At 43.0% G+C, this 24,371-nt stretch overlaps 1 protein-coding gene across 13 annotated transcripts in view; it reads left to right on the plus strand.

Annotated features, from left to right (window-relative positions):
* The window catches only part of si:cabz01090165.1 (leucine-rich repeat and fibronectin type III domain-containing protein 1-like protein), a 499,613-nt gene that overhangs the window by 289,456 nt on the left and 185,786 nt on the right, over positions 1-24,371 (plus strand). For all 13 annotated transcript variants that reach the window (XR_015720013.1, XR_015720007.1, XR_015720009.1 and 10 more), the window contains one exon: positions 21,785-21,873. The gene's annotated coding sequence lies outside the window, so the exon portion shown is untranslated. The remainder of the gene's footprint in view (positions 1-21,784; positions 21,874-24,371) is intronic.

Genomic DNA, 24,371 nt, shown 5'->3' on the forward strand with positions numbered 1-24,371 from the left:
AAGTAAAATAATATTTTTGGAAATGTTGCCAAATCTTGTTTTTTGTTTTGTTTTTTTTCCTTATATGAATGAGTTTGTCAAATATTTGCTACTTAAAAGATGAAAAGATCAACATTTGTTGGGGAGGACAGAGCGCATGCAGCAGATGCCATCTGGATGATGTCATAATAAATTGATACAGCAATTATGGTGGTGATGTCACCGGTGTTTTGAGATGTGTGGATGAGTTTTTGTAATCTTGGAAAATCAAACGAGTCTACTAGAAAAAGAGTTCAAATCTCAGCAACTTGCACAAAGTTTGAATCAATGAAAACTATCAACAGATTTCAGAAATTGTTCTCGTTGCACCCATGTGCTGTATATGAAAGATAAACATACCTATTGCAATTTCCCCCATTGGTTTCAGCCTCAGCAACAGCTTTTTTGGTCTTCCGTCTTTATTCTTTCCTTGCAGTGACATCTTCAACATCCTTAGGCCAGTATATTGACGTTCCCTCTCCTGTACATCTCCAAACTGTGAGCTTACCCTCAGATGTACACATTTATAATCCTGTCTGTCATCAAACTCTTAGCATCATTTATTGTGCTGCATCCAGGTCCACTTCCATTTTTGTCAGTGCTGCCATCTTCTAACATACTTCAGAGCAGAGGTGTCATCTTTTAGACCTTTCTTTTCAGCTTTGCAGTAACACTCAACCCTGCCTTGCAACTTCATCATTTGACTTGTCTTCTTTCATACGCGTGTATTCTGTCTTGTTTCTACATTCCTCGAAGGCTACGTTCACTCTGCAGGTCTTGATGCTCAATTACGATTTTTTGATCAAATCCGATTTTTTTGTCTGCTCGTTCACACTACAAATAAAATGCGACAGCAAACGCGCTCTAGTGTGAACGCTCAAAGCAGCGCTCTGTTTAGACCCAGAGCAAACAGTATTGTTTGACTGATGGCCCTTAATAACCGAATTTCCCAGAGGAACCCACCTGAGGGATTAATAAAGTTTTATCTTATCTTATCTTATCTTAATATAAAGACTTCGGACTTCACGTTTCCCAATTTTTGCTTTAAGTTTTTTTGTTATTTACATAATAATGTAAATAACCTAATAATGATCCTTATTGCTGTTTTAGAGGAGCGGTGCTTCAAAGGATAGTTGCAGATTTCTGTCAGAATCTGCAGATTATACAGTACAAATAAAATGTTCACGTTGTCTTCCCAACAGTTTCACTGACATCTACACCGGATGGCCAGGAAGCGTTCGCGTTGTCTTCTCCGGCGCTGATAATTGGCGTCTGTCTTGTGTCGGTGACGTAAAAGACGGATTTAATGCGACATGACCATCAAACAGCAGCTTTCTAAAACATCGGATATGTATCAGATTCAGGACCACATACGAAAGTGACCCAGATCGGATTTGAAAATATCGGATTTGTGCCGTTCACACTGTCACACCATGATCAGATATGGGTCGCATAGGGTCAAAAATATCGGATTTGATGCGCTTTCGCCTGCAGTGTGAATGTAGCCTTAATTATTTTTTACGCAATAAAACATTGATGCAGGCTTCTTGGATTTTGGTATCAGCCAGGCTCTGCTCTCTCGTCTTCAGCTAGTTCAGAGCGCTGCAGGCCGACTCTTGACAGGCACTCGTAAACATGACCATTTTTCCCCAGTCTTGGCTCGTTTACACTGGCTTCCAGTACACTGTAGAATTGATTTTAAGATAATTTTATTTAACTCTAAATGGATTAGCTCCATCATACCTCTCTGATCTGTTAACTAAAGATACTCCGAATATAACTCTCAGGTCAGCTGATAAGTTGCTTCTAGTTTGGAAACAGGCTAAAGAACAGAGGAGATCGGGCCTTTGCGATTGCTGCACCCAAACGTTGGACCAGTCTGCCTCTTGAAATTAGGATTGCTCCAACACTTGACATTTTTAAAACCCGTCTGAAAACACATTTTTACTCTCTAGCTTTTAATTGTGACTGAGTTTTTTTTTTGTTGTTGTTGTTCTTTGTGTGTGTTTGTTCAACTTTTTACTTTTTCATTATGTTCAGCACTTCGGTCAACCTGTGTTGTTTTTTAAATGTGCTTATAAATTGATTGATTGAAAACTAGCCACCTCAAACCAACCCGTATTGTTTCTCAAATAACCGTCCCAAAAGTTTGAGTGCAGTGAGTAATGCCAGCCTTGCCCTACCTTTAGACTTTACTGCTATAGTCATTGTTTAGTTATGAAAAATATTCACTCTCTTTACAATTGTTATGAAAGGAGAAATGTGCTAAGTTAGACCTACGCTGTGTTTCATAGCAGGCTGTAAACATGCCTGTGCTGTAAAGTTGGACATTTAGGAGTCTTTGGTGATCGGCACCCCTGAGCTGACTTCACTCTGGAGCTTGATGCTAGTTTGAACCTCATAAAGAAGAACACAGTGCGACTCTATTAACATGCCACCTGCTGACAGATGCAGATCAATGTGCAGATGTTTTTGGCACTTCAGGTGTTTAGTTTACATTTGCATCTATCACATAGAGCCATCAGGGAGCATCTAATCCCAAAGTCACTGCACAGCATTACGATGTCCTCGAGTATACAGCCAGCGGGAATGAAGTCCCTCGAAAAACTGCACAAGTGTTGAGGGGGCTGGTGTCGTTATTAAAGCAAATATTGATTTGATTTAGGTTTTCGAATTTCGATTCATGAATAAAAATTATTCGTGGCATTCTTTTTGAAGCATCTTCTCAACTTTGGCGTAGCTCTGTACACATGGGCTTTTGATCCTTCAGTCTGTACTCAGCATGTGTGAAGACTGGGAACAACACATGTAAATTTGTCAGACTTAGCGTGTTTCTGCTGTGTGTGATCCTGCGTTAATCAGCGGAGCTGAGAGCAGAGAGGATTAGTGACTTAATCAGGGTGCTAGATGATGGTTATTAATAGAATTAGACTGAGTTGTCGTCGCTGTGATGAGAGCACTTTATTCCAAAGTTTCTCTTTTTTTTTATAGTTCCTTGTTCCATTTGAGAACACAGCACATGTTTGTTAAACACCGAGAAATATGGCAGAGCGCTTTGATCAATCTATCAGGTCCACACATTAATTAATTGCACCCTTTAATCCTGCCCATTCATCCAGTGACTCATCCATCATCTGCTGTCTGCACTCAACCAAAGACTTTACCAGTCAAGTAGTAGGTTTTGTTTCAAGCAGCCAACTAATCTCACATTTATAAGTAATTTCATTACAAAAATGCATTTTTTTTTAGGTGGAAACATAATAAGTGACATTTATCTCAAACATAGCTTTTATATGCTACAAAGCAACAGGATAACCTGTAATGAGTGAGCACCATTCCAACTGGCTACCAATTATCCCTCCAAATCTTTCCCCAGTTATATTTCAACAGCATCTCCAACAATAACGTTATTGCTGGTTTGCTATAACTGGACCAAAATGATCAGGAAGCTGTCATCAGACCTGCTGCTCATTCTGTGAGCCGACCGCTGGAAACAAAAAGCTCACATAAACCTAAAAGGAAATCTCTTCCCACACCACCTGATCTCCTCTTCTGCACTTTATCCAGAGACGATAAAGTCTTTTCTGTTTCTTTCATTTGCTTTTGAACGATCTTAAGTCCTGTCTTCTTCGTGTCACTGCTCTGTGTCTGTACATTAGACATTTGGTTTCAGTCGCCGTCTGTCCATCGGTGGTTTTAGACTAATTAACACTTGTTTGAAAGCTTTTGATGTATTTGCACTGGGCTAATGAGTTATCAACTGTAGTCGCTATATTCTTTTCTCCCTGTCTCGCCTCTCTGACTTCGCATTTCCCACTTGCTGTGACAGCCGAGGAGACAAACGATGAGAGAAAGTGGAGTGATCATAAATTACTGCAGTGTGCTGTAGAGACTTTCACGCTGTCTTGAAATGAAACGAGGGCGTGTAAGTTAAACGGGTAATTAAAGCAAATAAAATATATATTTTTTTCTTTTTAGTGGCAGTGATGGGAGAATGCCGTTAGCTGAGGTCAGTGAGTGCCCAGCTGCAGAGTTAAGACGTTCACCCTCACAAAATAATCCAGCCTCATGCAGAAACTATCGAATAACCGCGGGGAGCAATCCTGCAGATGATAATGACTGTCCGTGAACTTGCTCCACAAAGTGACTTCTCATTGCTCAGCCATTAAGGGACAGCTGTACTCTCCAACCATATAACCCATCCCTTCTTTCTAATTGGGTGCAAACCTTTGTTGGTCCTGTTTTTTGCATTGCTCGCTCCTTTCTTCTCCTTCACCTTCCCCACTAGTCGTCTTTCACTGGCCTGCTTTATTTATTGGAATATTCTAATGTGGGTTCTTCTGAGGATGGTCTCACTTGCAGCTGTTCATCAGTGACAAAGGTGTTAAAATAAAGTCCTCCTGTCAGCTGTAGCAGGTCATTTGACCTGCAGTGGCAGCTTTGGCAGGAAAACAGACATCTGGAGTCTGATTCAGCAGTAATATTATCTTTGTCTTACCTGAAAGTGTTTGTTTTCTCCTGGATTTTAATGCCATCTATCTTTATTGCACCTATTTATGGTCCCAAAGCACTTACCTCAGTGTTGCCTGCTCTGGCCTTGGGTCACAACATTTCCAAATGTGAACAGGTTGGTGGCGTACTGGGTTTTTATTTAGGGGTACGCTTCCTCCTCACCGTCACCCAGCTGACCCAGTTTCCTGGCTGCCTGGGACAATGGGGTGTGGACCCAGGTGTCCAACTCACTGAGCCTGGCCTCCAGCCTTATTTATTACACGACTGTTTTTACTAAAGGAGGCTCAGTGATCAAGAAAGAGGAGGAAGCCATGCGATTAGTGACTAGGCTAGGAGCTACGCTAGGAGCTACGCTAGCAGCTACGCTAGCGGCTATGCTAGCGGCTATGCTAGCAGCTACGCTAAGCTAGTGAATCCCTAAAGATACAATCAGTGAATATAATTTGAAACTGATCCAGCAGAAATTGTACTTTGGATAAAGCACTTGAAGGTTATGTAACCGGTGTGATCCTGCGTTGTGTGTCTGATAACTGATCAAAAAAAGGTAAAAGAAAGAAAGGCCTCCAAGTAAATAATTTGCCCACTCCAGCTCCTCTCCCACAGGGGAATTGTAGAAAAGGGCTGGTGACATTTATTTTTACATTGAACATAAAGTATGGATTTACACATAACATATTTGACATAAGATAAAACAAAAACAACAACATGAAATCCGACATACCTGATCAAAAAAAGGTAAAAGAAAGAAAGGCCTCCAAGTAAATAATTTGCCCACTCCAGCTCCTACAACCAAATACAAACAGTGGGGAAGAGGGTTAGCTCAACCCACCACAACTTCCAAGCTAGCATTTATGGCGCCTAAAACACATTTATAATACACACATACTACACACTTATAACATCTAACAAAAACAGGCTTAATAATGACAATAATTGAACTAAAATCACAATCAGGAACATCCAGGTGGCTAAATATGCATTATATGAGCGTTTTACAGTGTTGGGAAAGAAATGACACCCACCTCTCCCACAGGGGAATTGTAGAAAAGGGGAGAGGCAAAAGGGGTACACTGTATTTATAGGGTTGCACCAAAGAAGAAGAAGAAAAGAATGAGGAGGGGCTCTAACTGATAATGAACATAACTACAGGCTTGGAGGTCCTAAAAGTCAGGTATAAAAGGAACAGTTTGGGGGTTTAGGACACATTTTGTGTAATTATAACAATGTGATTTATGACCCTGTTACATTCACCCCCCAAGAATTACACAAAATACTAAAGAGTACACCAAAAACAAAATAAAATAAAATAAAATGTATAAACCCACAATAACAGATACAGTGGCCTCAAACAAATTCACATCACATATACAATGAATTAGATCAGCAACATAGCTTCCTCCAAGGAGGATAAGAGACCTGAGACCCGCTCGGCGCCTAGCAAGATCCCAGGACACACTATAGACAAAATGAGGTGCCATTTACACCACACAAAACAGGCCATAATATCTATGGGCATCACCATCAGACTGCACTGACTGACAAAATACAGTCAACTCTGTGCTTATATTATTCTTTTCCAAAAACAATAGCAATGGAAAACATACAGAAATAAACAAATTCACACATCGATAACCGCTGCTTGAACAGGTTCAACACCAAGGAGTGTTTCAAGTTGAGCCATTGATTCAATCAAGCGACGAACTGGTTTAATGATTCTACCAAAACGTGTGGTAAGTCCTTGATCCACGTCCACATTTTTGGGTTCAAGAGAATGGAAACTGTGGGACGGGAAAGCAGCAGAGGAGTCTGGGGAGGCTCCATCACCAGCCAGCCCACCAAGATCAGGAACACCCATTATGGGAGAGGTCTCATGAACGCCATCTTCGACCGGGTCAGCGGCGGATTGCTGATGGATCCATGATAGTGTGCGGTCATCACACTCGCCAATGCTGGAGACAGAATCCACAGTACGGGTGGCAGGAGGTACAGCTCCTGTGCCCCCAAAAGATGTCACAGACCCATCCAGGTCAGACTCAGGGGGGCCACTGACAACGCTCACAGCAGGATGTGCAGCATCGTCATTCAATGCTGTGTCCAAGGGCAAAAAGTTAACTTGAAGGAGCAGGTTGCGATGCACCACACGCTCATGACCTTCTTTGTCTCTGATACGGCAGATGTGAAGAGCAGGATCCAAGTCGACTACCGTGTACACAACGGGTTCCCATTTGTCAGATAGCTTCCTTTTTCCTCTGACTCCCTTGTTTGCCAACAACACCTGGTCCCCTAGTGAAAGAGGCAGACCCTTCACCTTTCTGTTGTACTGGTCAGACTGGTGTCTCTGCTCCATTGTGCTGTGTTCCTGGGCTTGGAGCATGGCAGAGCGCAGGTCATCCATCAGTGACTTGACATAGGTATCATAGTCACAAATGGTGTCATCATGAAGGACATCCCGAAAAATGAGGTCAACTGGCAACCTTGGCACCCTCCCAAACATCAGGTAGAATGGCGCAAAGCCGGTGGTCTCATGTGCTGTACAGTTATACACAAACGTCATGGACTGTATCATTTGCGGCCATTTCTGCTTAGATCTGGGGGGAAGGGACCGTAACATGTTTCCAAGGGTGCGATTAAATCTCTCCGTGGTACCATTACCCATGGGGTGGTATGGTGAAGTGTGAGATTTGGCAACGCCACCCAAAGCCAGAAGCTCTGCAAGCAGCTCACTCTCAAAACTAGCTCCCTGGTCAGAGTGAATGCGCTGAGGGAAGCCATACACACAGAAGAATCCATCCCAGAGCTTTTTAGCAACTCTCTTAGCGGTCTGATCCGGGCATTGGAATGCATGTGCTAATTTTGTGAAGTGGTCAGTAATCACAAGGACATCCACAGACTTGTTGTTGCTGTCCTCAGCTGACCAGAAGTCAATGCACACAAGTTCCAGTGGAGCACAGGTCTTAATGCTTTCCAACGGGGCCCTAGCTGCTGGCTCTGGGGTCTTGCTGAGAACACACCTGCGGCAACTTCTCACATGATCGCGCACATTCTTCTCCATATCATACCAGAAGAAACGCTGACGAGCCAAGGAGAGTGTGCGAGGTTGACCTTGATGACCAGCATTGTCGTGTATGCCAGACAGCACCACTTGTTTTAGGGAGTCAGGCACCACAAACTGGAATCTCTTGTGTTTGGTCAGTGGGTCCCTCACAACTCTGTAGAGGACACCATTGAGGAATGTGAGCTTATCCCATTGTTTCAGGAGCCGCAACGTATGTTGGTTCTCATGACAGCGCTCACGTCTGGAGGGTCTGCGCTTACGCTCAACATAGCGGGCTACTCTGGAGATCACAGGATCCCCTGTTTGATGAGACAGGAGATCAGCATGGGACAGCGCATGAGAGACATCACAGTCAGGTGGACTAATGGAGGTCAGGTGACCAGCGAGGGATGTTGCACGCTGGCGAGAAGCAGACTCCCACTCACAGAGGGAAGACATGAGAGAAGACACGTCATCAGTTGACAGAGACACATCAAGCACAGCAGAGGGTGGAGCACTGCGTATCGATTGAGGTTGACAGGTCAAACGGAAGGCATCTTGGACACTAGCATCTTTCACATCACTGACTTGCTCTAGCAGCTCAAAGTAGGGCTCCGACAGGAGGCGCTGGGCCAAAGGCCTCACAAACGGTTCCCTGCTCAGGGTGTCTGCCACAATGTTCAGCTTTCCAGGAACATATTTGATCTCAAAGCAGTATGGTGCAAGCTTAGAGACCCAACGCTGTTCACAGGCATCCAGCTTTGGCTTAGTCAGAATGTATGTGAGAGGATTGTTATCAGTCCAGACAGTGAACCGGTGACCCTTGAGCCAGTGGCTGAACTTATCGCACACAGCCCACTTCAGAGCCAAAAATTCAAGCCGGTGTGCTGGGTATTTGGCCTGACTGCGGCTGAGAGACTTACTAGCAAAGGCTATAGGTCTTGCTCTCTCCTCACCAGCTGGCACCTGGGATAAGACAGCACCCAGCCCATCCATGGAAGCGTCAGTCGAAAGGATGAATGGCCTCTCAAAATCAGGATGTGCCAGCACCGCACAGCTGAGGAGTGCACCTTTGAGTCCCTCAAATGCCTTCTCGCAAGCAGGAGTCCAGTCTTGAGGGGTGAGCTTGCGAAAGGTTCCCGGTTTCCGACTCCCATGGCAGCCTTTATTCCTCTTCTGACCGGCAGTTAGAGCAAAGAGCGGCTTCGCAATACGAGAGCACCCTGGAATGAAATGCTGGTAAAACATCACCATGCCAAGGAAGGATCTCACTTTCCTCTGAGAAGGGGTGCAACCGTCACCATCCATAAGGTCAGTCTTCTGAAAACTGGCGATAACCCTCACTTTATCCTGATCAACTGAGACACCACCAGCATCCACGACATGACCCAAAAACCTCACAGAGCGTCTGAGAAAGTGACATTTTTTCTGCGCCAGCTTCAGATTGCTGGTCCTCAGGCGGGAGAAAACAATCTCAAGACGTTTTAGGGCCTCCTCTTCTGAAGGTGCAAACACCAGCAGGTCATCAAGATAACACAGGAGGCTGGAAAAGTTCAAGTCACCAAAGATGCTGAGCATCATCCGCATGAAAGATGCTGGGCTGTTGCATAGACCCTGGGGAAGTCTGTTGTACTCATACAGGCCAAGAGGTGTAGTGAAAGCCGTGTACCGTCTGTCAGACTCATGGAGGGGAACGTTGTAGAACCCGGATGTGAGGTCCATGGTGCTGAAGAAAGCATTCCCACCAAGGGCAGCAAGACAGTCAGCCTGATGGGGCAGTGGGTGAGCATCCTTAATGGTTTTGGCATTGAGCCAGCGGAAGTCAGTGCATATCCTCAAGTCACCTGACTTCTTCCAAACCATTACCAGTGGCGAGGCGTATTCGCTGGTGGACTTACTGATGATGCCTTTCATCTCCATGTCTGACAGCACCTCTCGCAACTTATGATAGTGAGCCGGTGGTACTCTGCGATAGGGAAGCCTGAAAGGGCGGTCGTCAGTGAGGTGGATACAATGGACAAAGTCTTTCACCTCACCACAGTCCAGTTTGTCTCTAGAGAACACATCTTGGTAAGTCAACACAAGCTCCACCAATTTCCTCTTCCACCCATCTGACACTTCACAGCCCTCAATGTCAATATCAGCCAACCCAGCGTCTTTGAGTAGCTGTGCAGAGTCAGGCACAGAGTCTGGTGAGGGGGGAAAACTGGTATGCTGGTCAGTCAGAGTCTCGCAGAGACCTTGAGTGATGGGCAGGTCCTCCACAGCAATACAAGGAAAGACATCCGCAATCTTAGCATTGCGACGAAGTGTCACAGGGCTCTCTGTTGGGTTAAGGACCTTCATAGGGACCCAACGATCTCCCCACATGGGTGTTATAATGCGCCCCACCATTATGTTCTTTGGAGTGGAACGGGCTGACGTGGGTTCCACAACGACAGTACTTCCTGGAGACACAAGGGCAGAAGGTGGCAGCTTTCCCCAAACTACATATTCTTTTTGTGGCAGGAGAGTGACACTCTTCCGCAACCTGACCGTACCTACTTTATCTGGCAACACAGGAGCAGACCACCGTGAGATACAGCTCAGCAACTGCAGGAAGTCTTCACAATCAGTGCCAGTGTAATCGGAGTTAATAAGCTCCCAGTACTTTGTATCTGCCTTCATTTTCTGAATGATGGGCCGGATCACATTGCTCCCCACGATGAGTTCATCTTTTTGCCCAGGAACCACAAATGTTGGCACAAGAAACCTAGTCCCATATACTTCAATGTCCAAATCATAGATGCATTTCGGTTGTGTGAGAAGGCCACCGCAACCAACCAGCACCACATTTTCAGGGGCATGCTGCGGAATCAGAGCAACACCAGCGGCTCTTAGCTTGCTATCAGCCTCTTCACTTAGTGTGCATGACATACTTCCTGAATCAAGCATGCCTGTCAGGGAACACCGGCCACTGACTGACACTGGAGTGTAAAACAACTCACTAGCCCTGCCAACTCTTTGTGAACCCATAATAACAGTCTTCTCATCAGAGAGGCTACTACAGCAGTTAACATATATGGCTTCTGGGTCTGTTGCATTTCTGAGGGTTTCATCAACACTGCCCATGCTACCCCTCTCGTTACATGGGCTGGCTAGTTTAAAGCAGCATTGGTGGGAGGAGGGACTGAAATGCTTGGTTTCGGGTGCAACTGTGGGCATTCACGCCTCATGTGTCCAGGGTCAAAGCAGCTGTGGCATAGCTTGTACAGCCTACAATGCACATGGGTTGTGTGTTCATGTGAGCCACACACTCTGCACGAAGCACGGTGAGCACTGCGGTGCCCATGGGAATGACCTGTGGGTTGTGGGAACCTAGGACCAGTGGCTAGTGATGCAGTGCACATGGACAGAACCTTGTCAAACAGTGCTACCATCTGTTGAACACCTGGCTCAGCTGGAGGAGGGCCGGAAACTGGCAAAGATGGGGGCATGACATGAGGAGTCAAAGGAGGACAAGCAGAGGGCTGCTGCACACTTACCATGCCATCAGAAGAGAGGGGCTGACATGTGGCTGCAGAGGAGACAGAAGGCATAGGGTACGAAGCTGGCTCATGTGTTACTGGGACTGCTTGAGCACCGCTGGAGTGGGGCTGGCTTTTAACAGCAACAGGGCTCTGATGTGGGATGGACAGACATGCTGTATTATGAGACAAAACACTAGACTGTCTCATTTTCCTCACATAGTTGTCCAGACGGCTCTGAACCTCAGCTGCAGTCCACTCCTCTAAGGCCTTCAGTTGAAAAGACAACGCAAGACTGTGGTCAGGACAGTGATTAATGAACATCGAAACAACCTCACTACTGGGGTCCTCTACCAGCTTGCCGCGCCTGCGGAGACACTCATCAGCAGCGTCAATAGACTTGTTCAACCGGATCCAGTAATCCATGGCGTTCTCACCTGGACGTGGCACAGTACTGTAGAAATCTTTCATGGGCAGGCTGGAATATGTCAAGTCGCTGAAGTTAGACCTCAGTATGTCAAACACAGCAGTAATAAGATCATTCCGATTCAACTCAGGGCGGCAACGAAGTGACACCTTGACCACATCTCTGGCTTTGCCAGTCAGTCTAGACATTAATATGGCAAACATTTCTTCATCTGTGTCACAGCTGATTCTGTGCAGATAACATCTCATCATGTCCTCCCATTCACCGATGGGAAATAGATCTGTGTTGTCACCCTTGAAGTATGGTGGAGCTTTGGTGTCTGACTGAACAATAACCTTCAGCTGGGACTGGTCATTGCAGCTCGAGGGCACATTCTGAGGAGACTGTGGCTGGGTGGGGGCTGGCTGGTGCATAGAGTTAAGAGAGGACGTGATATTTTCCCCAATTTGCTTTGCTAAGTCAGTAATCAAGCTGCTCAACATGTCACTAGTGACAGCCTGGGTGTGTGTTTGGCGTTCGCAAGCAGCTGGTGTGGAGCTAGCTGCTGGCATTAATGGTGAGTGCATCACTGACTGGTCTACAGTGTGGGCACCAATACCGGGGACTACTGGCCTACCCCTCCCAAAACACTTTGGAGCAATCTGATGACCCCTCCCCAAACCAAAGGTCATATTACTCCCCACAGAGAACAGATCAGGCATAGCGCTATCCACAGTTTCCTCACCTAACATGTTGGTCCAAGTGAGATATCACTATTTAACAGCAAAAAAAAAAAGAGCCTAACCCCCACACACAATTATGCAAAACTTCACAAAACAATGAAATGTGGGGAGAAAAAAAAAAACCATCAAAGAATCAAAACACCATAGAAAATAAAATAAAATGTTGTTTTTTCCTCTCAATTAAAACAGGCTGTAAAAGCCAATACCAATAGAAAAAAAAATAAATTACAATCCGTGCCTTTATAATTTGAGGCAACAATATGAAACAGTGACAGAAATGATCACCTACGTATTTGCCCTTTAAGTTCACACGTGACAGAGATGCCTGCAAGCCAAATTGCGGGGCATCGATCACACACGCGATATAAAAACCTGTGAGTCAAAGCGCTGGGCACAGGACCCTGGCACACAGCTGCGGAGAGGAGGCGGGAAAACAGCGGCAGCAGAAGGAGGAGGGGTGGATCGCGGATTGGCGATGTGACGGGTCACGGCACCAAGTGTAACCGGTGTGATCCTGCGTTGTGTGTCTGATAACTGATCAAAAAAAGGTAAAAGAAAGAAAGGCCTCCAAGTAAATAATTTGCCCACTCCAGCTCCTCTCCCACAGGGGAATTGTAGAAAAGGGCTGGTGACATTTATTTTTACATTGAACATAAAGTATGGATTTACACATAACATATTTGACATAAGATAAAACAAAAACAACAACATGAAATCCGACATACCTGATCAAAAAAAGGTAAAAGAAAGAAAGGCCTCCAAGTAAATAATTTGCCCACTCCAGCTCCTACAACCAAATACAAACAGTGGGGAAGAGGGTTAGCTCAACCCACCACAACTTCCAAGCTAGCATTTATGGCGCCTAAAACACATTTATAATACACACATACTACACACTTATAACATCTAACAAAAACAGGCTTAATAATGACAATAATTGAACTAAAATCACAATCAGGAACATCCAGGTGGCTAAATATGCATTATATGAGCGTTTTACAGTGTTGGGAAAGAAATGACACCCACCTCTCCCACAGGGGAATTGTAGAAAAGGGGAGAGGCAAAAGGGGTACACTGTATTTATAGGGTTGCACCAAAGAAGAAGAAGAAAAGAATGAGGAGGGGCTCTAACTGATAATGAACATAACTACAGGCTTGGAGGTCCTAAAAGTCAGGTATAAAAGGAACAGTTTGGGGGTTTAGGACACATTTTGTGTAATTATAACAATGTGATTTATGACCCTGTTACAGTTACACTACAAAATAAGTTTTAGTTAAAGGTCTGTAATAAAACAAGCTACACAAATGAAGCCATACAGAACAAATACTGCAGAGAGAGCCAACACCGAGTGAGAGTGCCATCAAGAGAGCAGCTTTGTTTATACAGCATTTTGCATTTAATCCTGAGTTATGATTAATCTCGGGCTGTCTTCCACAGCGTGTCTTTTGTCCCGTCTTCCTTCCCTCTTCCCCCAACTGGTTGGGCAGATGGCTGCCCCTCTCTGATCCCAGGTCTGCTAGAAGTTTCTTCCTGTTAAAAAGGAGTTTTTCCTTCCCATTGTCACCAAGTACTCGTCATAGAAGGGCATCTGATTGTTTTCTCTGTATTATGGTATGGTGTTTACCTCACAATATGAAGCTCCGAGCTTGAAGCAACTGTTGAGATTTGGTGAACTGAATTGAATGTAGTTTGGGGACAGACAACGATGTGCTTTAAAAGTGATCTGTAGCCAATGGCGAGAAGCCAGAAATGGGCTGATCTGGTAGTATCTAAAAAACCAGTAAGGTTTTTTCACTGTTGCATGTGCTGTTTATGCAAGCGAGAGGGCAGCGAGAGTTCAGCAGCCAAATTGATCTGTAAAGTCCTGATATATGTTCCATTGCAGCGGTGTAGAAAGTTCATAAAGTCTATTTTAGCTGTTGGAGGTTGTATGGCTCAGTGCTAAGGACTTTATTGTTTCGTTCTAATGACAAGTGCAACGTGTGAATCATGATTTGTTTTCTACCCAAACCTCAGGTTAAACCTCAGATTGCACCCCTTCTTTCCTCTCTGGGATTAATTCTGGGGATTGAAGCATATGGATGGACAGATTGGACAAATCAGTTCAGTTGGTCCAGTCTTCATCTTCAATAATAATGCAATAAAAAATTAATCATTTTTATAATATTCAGTGCTTATTATTGATGCATCGTCATCCTCGCTGTCCTACTGGTTTTATTTTTCTTTCTGATGATCAGCCAGAGTATAAATATAAAGGTATCCTACTGAGATCACTTTAGAGGTAATGATGAGATTTTTTAAATCAAATTATTTACGAACATTTTTACCAAACAACCTAAGTGGACTAGAATTGATTGAAAACATGCCGAGGAAACAAGGATGTAGTTTCTGTCACCATCAGCTTATCATACAAGCGATGACCGCGGTTTCATTGCTGCCTAAATATATGTTTAGACATGTAGACAAACCACACTGGTGTGGTTATAAAAAGTATTGTATTCTTCCAGCAGAAGTTTTCACTGCCAAGTGTTTGTTTTGCTGGTTGGAAGTACTGAGAAGAAAGAAGACGGATGTTTTTTTCATTAAGAAAAAGAGAGATGCGCTCTGTGGAGTCTGTCTTTAGTTGGAGACTCTGAGACTCTCCAGCTGGTTGTAGAGAAACACACTGTGTGGAGGCAAAGCCCCGGCCTTATTAATCCTCAGTGTGTAAGGCGACCCTAACCCCACCTCGAGGCATCACAATATGTAATTTGTGTTTATTAAATTGTTCTTCCGAGTCTCAACAATCATGGAACAAACAATATAATCACTGTGAGAAATATCAGAAACTATTCACAGATCTATGATGATTTAGACCTCAGTGAATTAGTTGTCGTTACAGGGTTTCTTCCTGTTTTCTCTACGGGTATTCCAGCTTCCTCCCACAATACAAAGACGTGCATGTTAGGTTAAGTGATGGTTCTAGCTGTGGATGGGAACATGAAGATCAATAGTGGTCTGTCTCTCTGTGTTAGCCCTGCAGAAGGATGTCAACCCAGTGAGCCTGAACTGGATACGCAGAAGAAACTGGTTAGATGAATGAATGAATAGAGACGCCAAATTATAAGTCCATGCAATGGAGTCAGTCCGTGTAGACAATTCACTTGCAAACATGACTATTTGGAACTGAATTGGACAGAGTGACGGACTCACATCACAGCGAGTTTCTCTCCAACTCTTTAGGTTATTTGAGCAGTTTATGGTGACCCATTGTTTCTGTTTAACTAGAGGCCATAGTCATTATGATCAGAGAAAGACAAAAGACGTGCGGTTATAAGATTTTACAGCCACAAAGTCCATATAGGAGGAGCTTTACATGAATGAACTGATCATTGACTGTTTTTTATTCCTTTACCAAAGTAGTTCAGTGGCTTTAACTTTATTTCTGTTAATGTTGAGGACAAACCCACACCAAGCTAGGTGAGCAAAATGCTGCTGCTGGCTGCTCCACTAATTCTGGACTCCTACAGATCATTTTTATTTGGTGAGAGCAGCTGCCAGTGTCATGATTAATTTCAAAGGACTTGTTGTAATCAGTGAATTATAGATAAATTATAGACTTTGAACAAAAGCCAGTGCTTTTGAAGAAAAAATAATAACATTCTCTTTATCTGATGTATTAAAGATGTATAAAGCTGAAAGTAAACTGTGCCATTTCTTATTGTTCATGATGAAACATGACCAGCGTGACAGAACTGTGGTGGTATCATTGGTCACCGCTCCAGCTGCACTATGAGAGAAGTTGGCCATTGTTACAGTCCCTCCTGTTCTGATCAAGGGCAAAAGTCAGAATAATGATCTCACAGTGGGACTAATTAATGTGACACTGGTGCAACTGTGAAATACTTAAAAAAAACCCGAATAGAATAAATGGAGGCAAAAAATGCAAAGTGAAAGACTTCTTTCAACAAAGAAGAACAAATAATTACGTTTTGGCACTTTGTTTGTTTGCATGTGTCCTCCGATGTAGGACGCAGCATCGGAGGAAACAAGGAAGTGCACACTCATCGTAGGCTGGGAAACAGCAGATATTAGAGAATTATCATGCAGATGTACATTTTAAATCGTACAGAAGGTCATGATGTTTGAATAAATGAATAGTCATTAAATGATGGATGCAAAAAATCAAATTGTTTATGCAACTATTTGTGCATTTTTCTTTCTTTTTACCACAGACTGCATGAATAAAGCTGGATGTAGTTTCCTAATCTAAGAAGTAAAGACAAAGTAAAGACCAGGGGGCAACTCCAGAAGTTCATGGAAAAAACTGTAATTTCTGACATGTTTTCTTCTGGTCTCAGTTTCTATTTTCTAGTCTTACTAAATGCAGCATGGCATTCATTTCGCACTCAGAAGCTACCCTGCAGCTTCACAAGCACTCTGTCTAATCTGCACTGGTCACTCCACTTTATTGTTATTGATATTTAGATTTAAAAGTGCAATACTGTGATTTTCTGCTGCTCGTTCCTGTGCAATATCCCATCTGCCCTCCCGTCATATTTCTTTTCAAGATTTTCTCATTTAATCACTAGTGTACATATATTTATATTTATAGATACATATATATTTAGTCATCTATTCTCTTTACCATGTCTCTCTAATATTTTGCTCCTTACTATTTTTCTATTATTTTATTTTATTTTCTTCTACTGTATCATGCTGCTGAGTGACTGCTGCTCGTCAAACACATTTCACTGCAATGTTGACCCTGTGCTAACCAGGGTTTTAATAGTTTTGCAATTTTCATTAGTTTTTATTTTTATTTAGTTTTGACTTCAGATTTTCAATTTTATATCAGTTTTAATTAGTTTTTACCAATTGTTTGCTAGTTTAGTTTAGTTTTTATTTTTTTGAAAATCCTTAGTTTCAGTTTAGTTTTGATTAGTTTCAGTTATAGTTTTAGTCGTGTTTGCAATAATTAAGTGTAACAAAATCCCAGTTTCATCATATCAGTCATTCTGCTCATCCTTGGGTATGTTGCTATTCCAGCTACCATACTGCACCCTGGACAGGTCGCCTGTCTGTCGCAGGGCTAACACGCAGAGACAGACAACTCACATTCCCACCTATGGGTTCTTTAAATAAATAAATAAAGGCAGATGAACAACCATTGATACCAGGCAACTATAAAATGTATATCTTGGCCCCAATGAGACGATTAACTCTCGCAGCACCGGGTGTTCGTAATTTTGGTTCAAGTGAATTGATAAACTTTTTGAAGGTAATTGACTCACACAGTTGTGTAGATATCCCCGTCCTGTTGTCTCGGGATGCATCACGCTGCCTTGCCTGGGGTTAGCTTCTGTTTTCTGGGGATGAGGGTTGAGTGTGCTCCCTTACCTTCTCAAGCTAAGCTAGGTTAGCCTTCTTGTGTGAGCTTTTCAAGTGCACTTTAAGGTTTGTGGGATTTTTTCCCTTTAGAAATGTCCCTCATAATTTGTCTGTTTCCACTACAAGACACTTGCTTTATCCAAAACACAGTCATATTCAAAGTAATCCCAAACTGGACTCTGGCTCCCGACTTTTCCTGACATGATTCTGCGCGTGGATGGAGCAGCAACACAGACGACTCGACTAACGTACTGCCACCTGCTGGCATAATGAGACACAGCAAGAAAAAAATCTGGAAACTAAACTTCATTTTCACCCTTGACTCTTGTATGACACGCACACATCAATGAAAACTAAACACATTTTTGCTATAAATTCAGTTAATTTTAGTTAGTTTTGTGAACGCTCATTCCAGTTTTAGTTAGTTTTCCTTTTTTAGTTTTTATTTTTATTTCCGTTAACGAAAATGTTTTTTCACTTCTAGTTTTCGTTATTTCGTTAGTTTTTGTTAACGATAATAACCTTGGTGCTAACTTGCATATGACAAATAAAACTGAAAACTGAACTTCATAAATTATGGTTATTATTAGTTAAAAGTGAAAAATTAAGCAGGTATGCTTTATGGTGGGCTTACCCTGCCACATGCATGTGTAATTTCCCACAGTTTCTCAGCCAGAAGCTCCAGTCCACACTCTACAATATATACCAACAACCATGGAGAGCAAATACTCAGTGGTGCATTTGCTCAAAATGCCAATCCACACTTTATATATCAAACCCGCGTCTTTAAATCGATGTTGCACACTGTGGCATTCGAAACAGTTGCTGAACATCTCTGTAGCCGCCTTTAGATTAGATCTTGTAAAGTTCTGGTTATCATTATGAGCATGATTATCCTCAGCATCACGTCTCGCACTGTGGATGACGACTCCTCCCAAAGCGTAATTACGGTTGAATGTAGCACAATGTCAGCAGAGCAGATTATAGACAGAGGAGGGCTGGACAGTGAGCAGAGCCAGACTTACTCTGTCCCATCTACTTATCTCTCCTCTCATCTTAATAAGACCAGAGGAGCGGCAGCATTCTTCCCACAAGGCCTCACTGTCCGGGTCTGAGCCACAGTCTCATTAACCAGGCATATTGGCCTCTGCAGTACAAAGGGCTTCCTTTGGAGCTGACACTCCAGCATCCTGACTCGCTCATTTAAAAGTGAAACGCTGACATCCTCGCTGTGCCATCATCGATATCAGCACAGAGAGCGAGAGGGAGGACGCTTTGCTTTTATTCACGCGCAGCTGCTGGGTGTTGAAGACGAGGGGTGGCGTTTGATTCAGATGTTAGGGAGATTAAGTGAAGGGGATCATCTCTAACTGCTGAATAGACCTCAATCTCTCATGATCATTTAGATCTTCTTCTGTCTTGTTAATCCAGTCACATCACACAGAGCTATATGTTTGATGTGTGACCTCATGATCCCGATTCACAATCTTTATTGAATGTTTGCACTTTATTGCGAGCAGGGAACAAGCCGACGTGAATTTTCAACTTGTAAAAGGTAGAATATGCAGAAGCATCATACTGTGCTGCCGAGTTTGTTTTTTATCTTCACAAACAGCCAAACGCCTCGTGCATTCAAATGACAGCTGCTCAATGATGCAGACGCCAAAAAAACCTGTCCAGTCTTCCTCCATTTGGTACCATGACGTAACACAGCGTCCACAGTGTTGCTTTTTCTAAGTGAAGCCCATAGAGAACATGCTCAGATCAGATTTCTTCCCGCCAAGCTAGCTGACTTCCTGCTGGCTCTCTGCTAAATCATACAGCTCATCTATACTTTCCAAATGTCAGCAGACCAGATGGAATATACTCGAGTGATAAACAGAGTCCTTTTTCACATTAGTAATAATAATAATAATGCATTTATATAGCAGCCCCTCAAAGCGCTTTACAATTCCTCTATTCATTCACTCTCACATTCACACACTGGTGGAGGCAGCTACAGTTGTAGCCACAGCTGACAGAAGCGAAGCTGCCATATCGCGCCATCGGCCCCTCTGGCCAACACCAGTAGGTGGTAGGTGAAGTGTCTTGCCCAAGGACCAAGACTGTCCGAGCCGGGGCTCGAACCGGCAACGTTCCGGTTACAAGACGAACACCCAACTCTGGAGCCACGATCGCCCCAATTAGTGTGTGGAGAAAAGTTATTTTTGGGTCATGAAATCAAATTGTAGTAACATGGTGTGGCCACTATGGCAACAGCCATGAAGGGCTCTAAACTCACCTCTATGTTAACTTTATAGCCACACACTGTAAATAGAATAGCTACTGTGACATCACTTTGCTTTGATGCTCTGATTTTAAGACCAGAAGTGATCGTGCTTTTGAGGCTTTTGTGGAACAGCCTTCCTCAGACAGTCAGGTCGGCTCACATTGTTTTATGAATGCTTCAAACTTGATTTTATAGGTTAGTGTTTGTGCCGTTATGGGTGCATGTCTGATGCAGGGGCGTTAACACCTTTCTTATATCACCACTCTGAAGACCGATGAGCGTTGTCAACAGGTTTACTGACATTCAAAAGGGTAAAACTAAAAACAAGACAAAAAATACAGTCATGACATACATATGTGCAGCATAACATGCATTTATATACCACAATGCTACTACATAGCATATGTCTAATTATGTAAACTTTTTAAACTACTACTGATGCTATCCCAGACTACCTCCAAAATCGCGGGTAGCTAGCTTAACAAAAGGACTAGCTTTACAGCCAAATACTGCATTAGCGGGGAACATATTGTACAAAAAACAAAGTTGCAATTTATACTTTAAGTACATACCGGCGATACAACCATAAACCGAAGATGTGGACAGTATTTTTTCCAACAGGACACCATAAACTGTGTGCCGATATGTTTCCCTTCTTTTTGCTCACTTGCTTTTCTTGAGCCGACTTCCTGTTCAATAAAGTTGTTTCAAAATAAAGTGCATTACTTGAAGCAACCACAGAGGGCGCTGTAAACACATAATAAATAACGACTGAGAATGATATTTTAGTGATACAACATTTTACAACTTTTAGTGATAACAGAACAGTGTTATTTGAACTGTGAAGCACTTTGTAGCTCTGTGTTTTGAAAAGTGCTATATAAATAAAGTTATTATTATTAATGTTGTTATTATTGGGCATGGTGGTTAGCACTGTTGCCTCACAGCAAGAAGGTCCTACGTTCAATTCCACCGTTCCAGGATCTTTGAGTTTGCATGTTCTCTCTGCGTACTGTGGCTTCCTCCCACAGTCCAAAGACAAGCAGTTAGTGGGGATAGGTTAGTTGCCCATAGGTGTGAATGTGAGTGTGAATGATTGTCTGTGTCTATGTGTTAGCCCTGCTACAGACTGGCGACCTGTCCAGGGTGTTCCCTGCCTCTCTAAGACAGCTGGGATTGGCTCCAGCCCCTCGCATCCCTGACAAAGGATAAGCGGAAGAGAATGAATGGATTATTATTATTATCATACATTGTTTTTCAACTCTACCTAATGTTTTGTGCTGTTTTTCAGTTTTTTTGTTTTGTTTTTATTGGATCCAGAATGGAATATATTTGTGCAAGATGTGAGTGCTAAATTATCACTCTAGTGATAATTGATAATGATGATAATTAGTGACACAGATTAATGGAGGTGAGGCCGAGCAGACGGGCAGTAGCTACTTTTAATAAGTGAGGTTATTCTTGAGGTATAAAATGTCCAGCCTCAGTATATTTGTCAAAAATCTTCTGAAACTATATTATTGTGAAAAAGTTATTTTTTCCAGCTTCTTAAAAGGTGTTTGCTTAAAAGCAGCTTGTTTGTAACTGCAGCTGGTTTTTGTGCATCGATACCAAGAACCTGAAAACTTGTCAGATAAGTCCTGAAAAGTTGATTCTGTTTATCTGGACGTAGCATTTTCACCACTTTCACCACACTGTACTGTTTATTATTATTATTATTAGTAGTAGTAGTAGTATTATTGTTATTACCTGGATGCGCGAAATATCTATGTCCAGGTGAACAGAATCAACTTTTTGGGACTTCCTTGCCTGGATGATTGAGCCTGCATCGAGACTTGGCACATAAGGTTTTACATGACATTGAATTCTCATTTTAATTAACCAAAAAAAGATTTTTAATCAATGAAAATCTTCTTTTTTCCCAGGATGTTCCTGATCGAGTCATCACATCGCTACCGTACTTCGTCGTGAGAGGCTGACATTGTTGAAGAGATACTGAAACCCTCTGAAGCAGGTAGGATCGCTTTTGCAGAGTAACTGATGTTTTCTTCCACCGGGGGTCCAGAGTATGACTGCTCTTACTGAGTTTTTTCTAAATGCACCACTTGAAACCCACTTAAGCAGAGGAATGATCAGAGGTCTGAGGAGAAGCTGCAGAAGCTCCCCTCTCTCTCTTCCTCCCTCTCTTTCCATTTCTCGTTCATCCTCTGTGGTAATTTCAGATCCAGCAGGCAGACACCTGCGTCTCTATTTGATAAATATTGAATCTTCCAGAATTGAAATGGATCTTTAACAAGGCTAACACACGGACAAACACACCACACACTCATAATGCCTCAGTCATTCTGAAGCCATCACAGGTTAGAAGGTTACTGCTATACTTTGTTGCACGTCTGTCAGTTTTGTTGCTGTCTGACACACACACACACACACACACACACACACACACACACCAGGGCTCGCAAAATCGCTAGCCCGACGTCCCGGGGCTAGCAATTTTTCCAGTCGGGCTACCAAAATCTATCTCTGCCCTGCCCGTCGGGCTGTCATAGGAAGGAAAATATGTCTATGCTTTTGCATTCTTTCGCCAATGTAGCTGAGTAATTATGTCATTGGCATCGATGAGCCACTGTCAATATGTGACATATTGAAATCGCGTTTGAATTTGCGCTTGTTTTTTTACTTTCACTTTCATTTTGCGATCGCGGAAAGGTGTGTAGAGAGCGGCAGCACTGGTTGGTGAGTGACGATTACTTGCGCACCAATTCCTCTGACATCGACTTATTACTCATTAGCTTACTGTTCAAACGCGACAAGTGAAATCTCTCTGGCAAAATTTAGCAGTCTTTGCAAACTTCAAAAAGCAAATGGTCTCGATCTTGGTTCCACTTCTTACCCGTGACTTCAGTGGAGATTTCAGATTCAGGATCTGACACAGACTGATTCATGTTCTACACAGTTCTTACAAGTTCATATAAATTTCTGTTCAATTAGAACCAAGTATTTCAGTTGATGGTTGTAATTTCTAGACAGTTGTTGTGATTTGTATTTTAACGATTTTTTGATTAATTTTTGTTTCCGTTACAATATTATACTTTAAAGTACAATAAAGGAAACAAAACATAAAAAATTGCTTTCTTTTTTATTCGGGCTACTTAAATTTATTTTGGGCTACCAAAAACTGAAGAATGCCTGCCCGAAGGGCTACCAGAGATTTTGAAATTTTGCGAGCCTTGCACACACAAACACAGAAGTGATAGCTACATGCGTGTTGCTAGTGTCTGTGTGTTTGTGTTTGCAGTTATATTGACAGAGCACACGAAGAATGTGTGATGAGCATGATGCTGTTTTTTGTGTGCGTGTGTGTACATGTTTAGACATCTTTGTGTGGACAGAAAATTGGCATGCCACTATACTTGTGGGGGCCAACAGTCGCTTACGGGGACAAAACACCTGCCCCCACAAGTTTGAAGGCATTTTTCTCAAAATGTGTTACAGTTGGGTTATGGTTAGGTTTAGCTGATGGTTAGGGTAAGTGGCTAGGGAAAGCATGTCAAAGAGACGTCCTCACCAAGATATGAAAATGAGTTTGTGTGTGTGTGTGTGTGTGTGTGGGGGGGGGGGGGGGGGGGTCTTAGGGGAGAGTTTTGTATCTTGATAGAAACTGAGACATATAAAGTGACTTGATGAGTGTTTGAAGTTGTATAAAACATGAAACTGGTCATACAACAGGTACAGCGTGTTAGCGGTTACAGACAGGTTGTTGGGTTTGTTAGCACGGGAAGCGCTGATTGAGCTTTTTACCTGTAAGCAGATAAAAGCCACTAAGATGATATCAACCTTTACTTCAGTCCCATCGCGGTGCCTCATGTTGAGCTACTTCGATGGTGCAGTCTTGGAGTTTTCACCAGTGAGTGAGGTTCGGACATAAGTGAGACCCGAGGGAAACCCTACATCCTCATAATGAGGCAGGCCCACCTTAAAGCACACCCTAAGGGTACAAATCAAGTTCCCCATAAACATTGCAGACTTTAAATCACGAACTGAATGATTTAAAGTCTGCAAACAAAAAAAAAGAGAAAGGATTTTATGCCATGAATGGAAAAATCTTTTGGGCCAGTAAGAATCTGGTGTCAAACCAATCAAACCAACTTCAGCCCAACTACAGTTTACACTCCCTGAGTACAGACTGCGCCCTGCTGTTGCACTCAGAGTGTAAACTGTGTGCGACATTTGTGCTTTGGATTGGGGGTGAGTGGTCTTTTGAGTGGAGAGTAAAATGACAGAGCATTAAAGCCATGAGTTTGTATTCATCTCTAGACCTGCAAACCTTTTTCACATTTTGCCTGTGATATAAACACAGCATTAGCACAGTGCTCTGTTCCGGTTCAGTTCGAGTAGGCACCACATAATAATAATGTGCAGCATTTTCACACCTGTGCAGCAGCCTGATTGTTCACACAAATGACCTCACTGAGCATCATTTGAGAGTGCACGTTTCAGCACAATTGG

This window comes from Neolamprologus brichardi, chromosome 14 (assembly GCF_056152115.1).
Source record: "Neolamprologus brichardi isolate AB-2024 chromosome 14, ASM5615211v1, whole genome shotgun sequence".
Taxonomy (NCBI): domain Eukaryota; kingdom Metazoa; phylum Chordata; class Actinopteri; order Cichliformes; family Cichlidae; genus Neolamprologus; species Neolamprologus brichardi.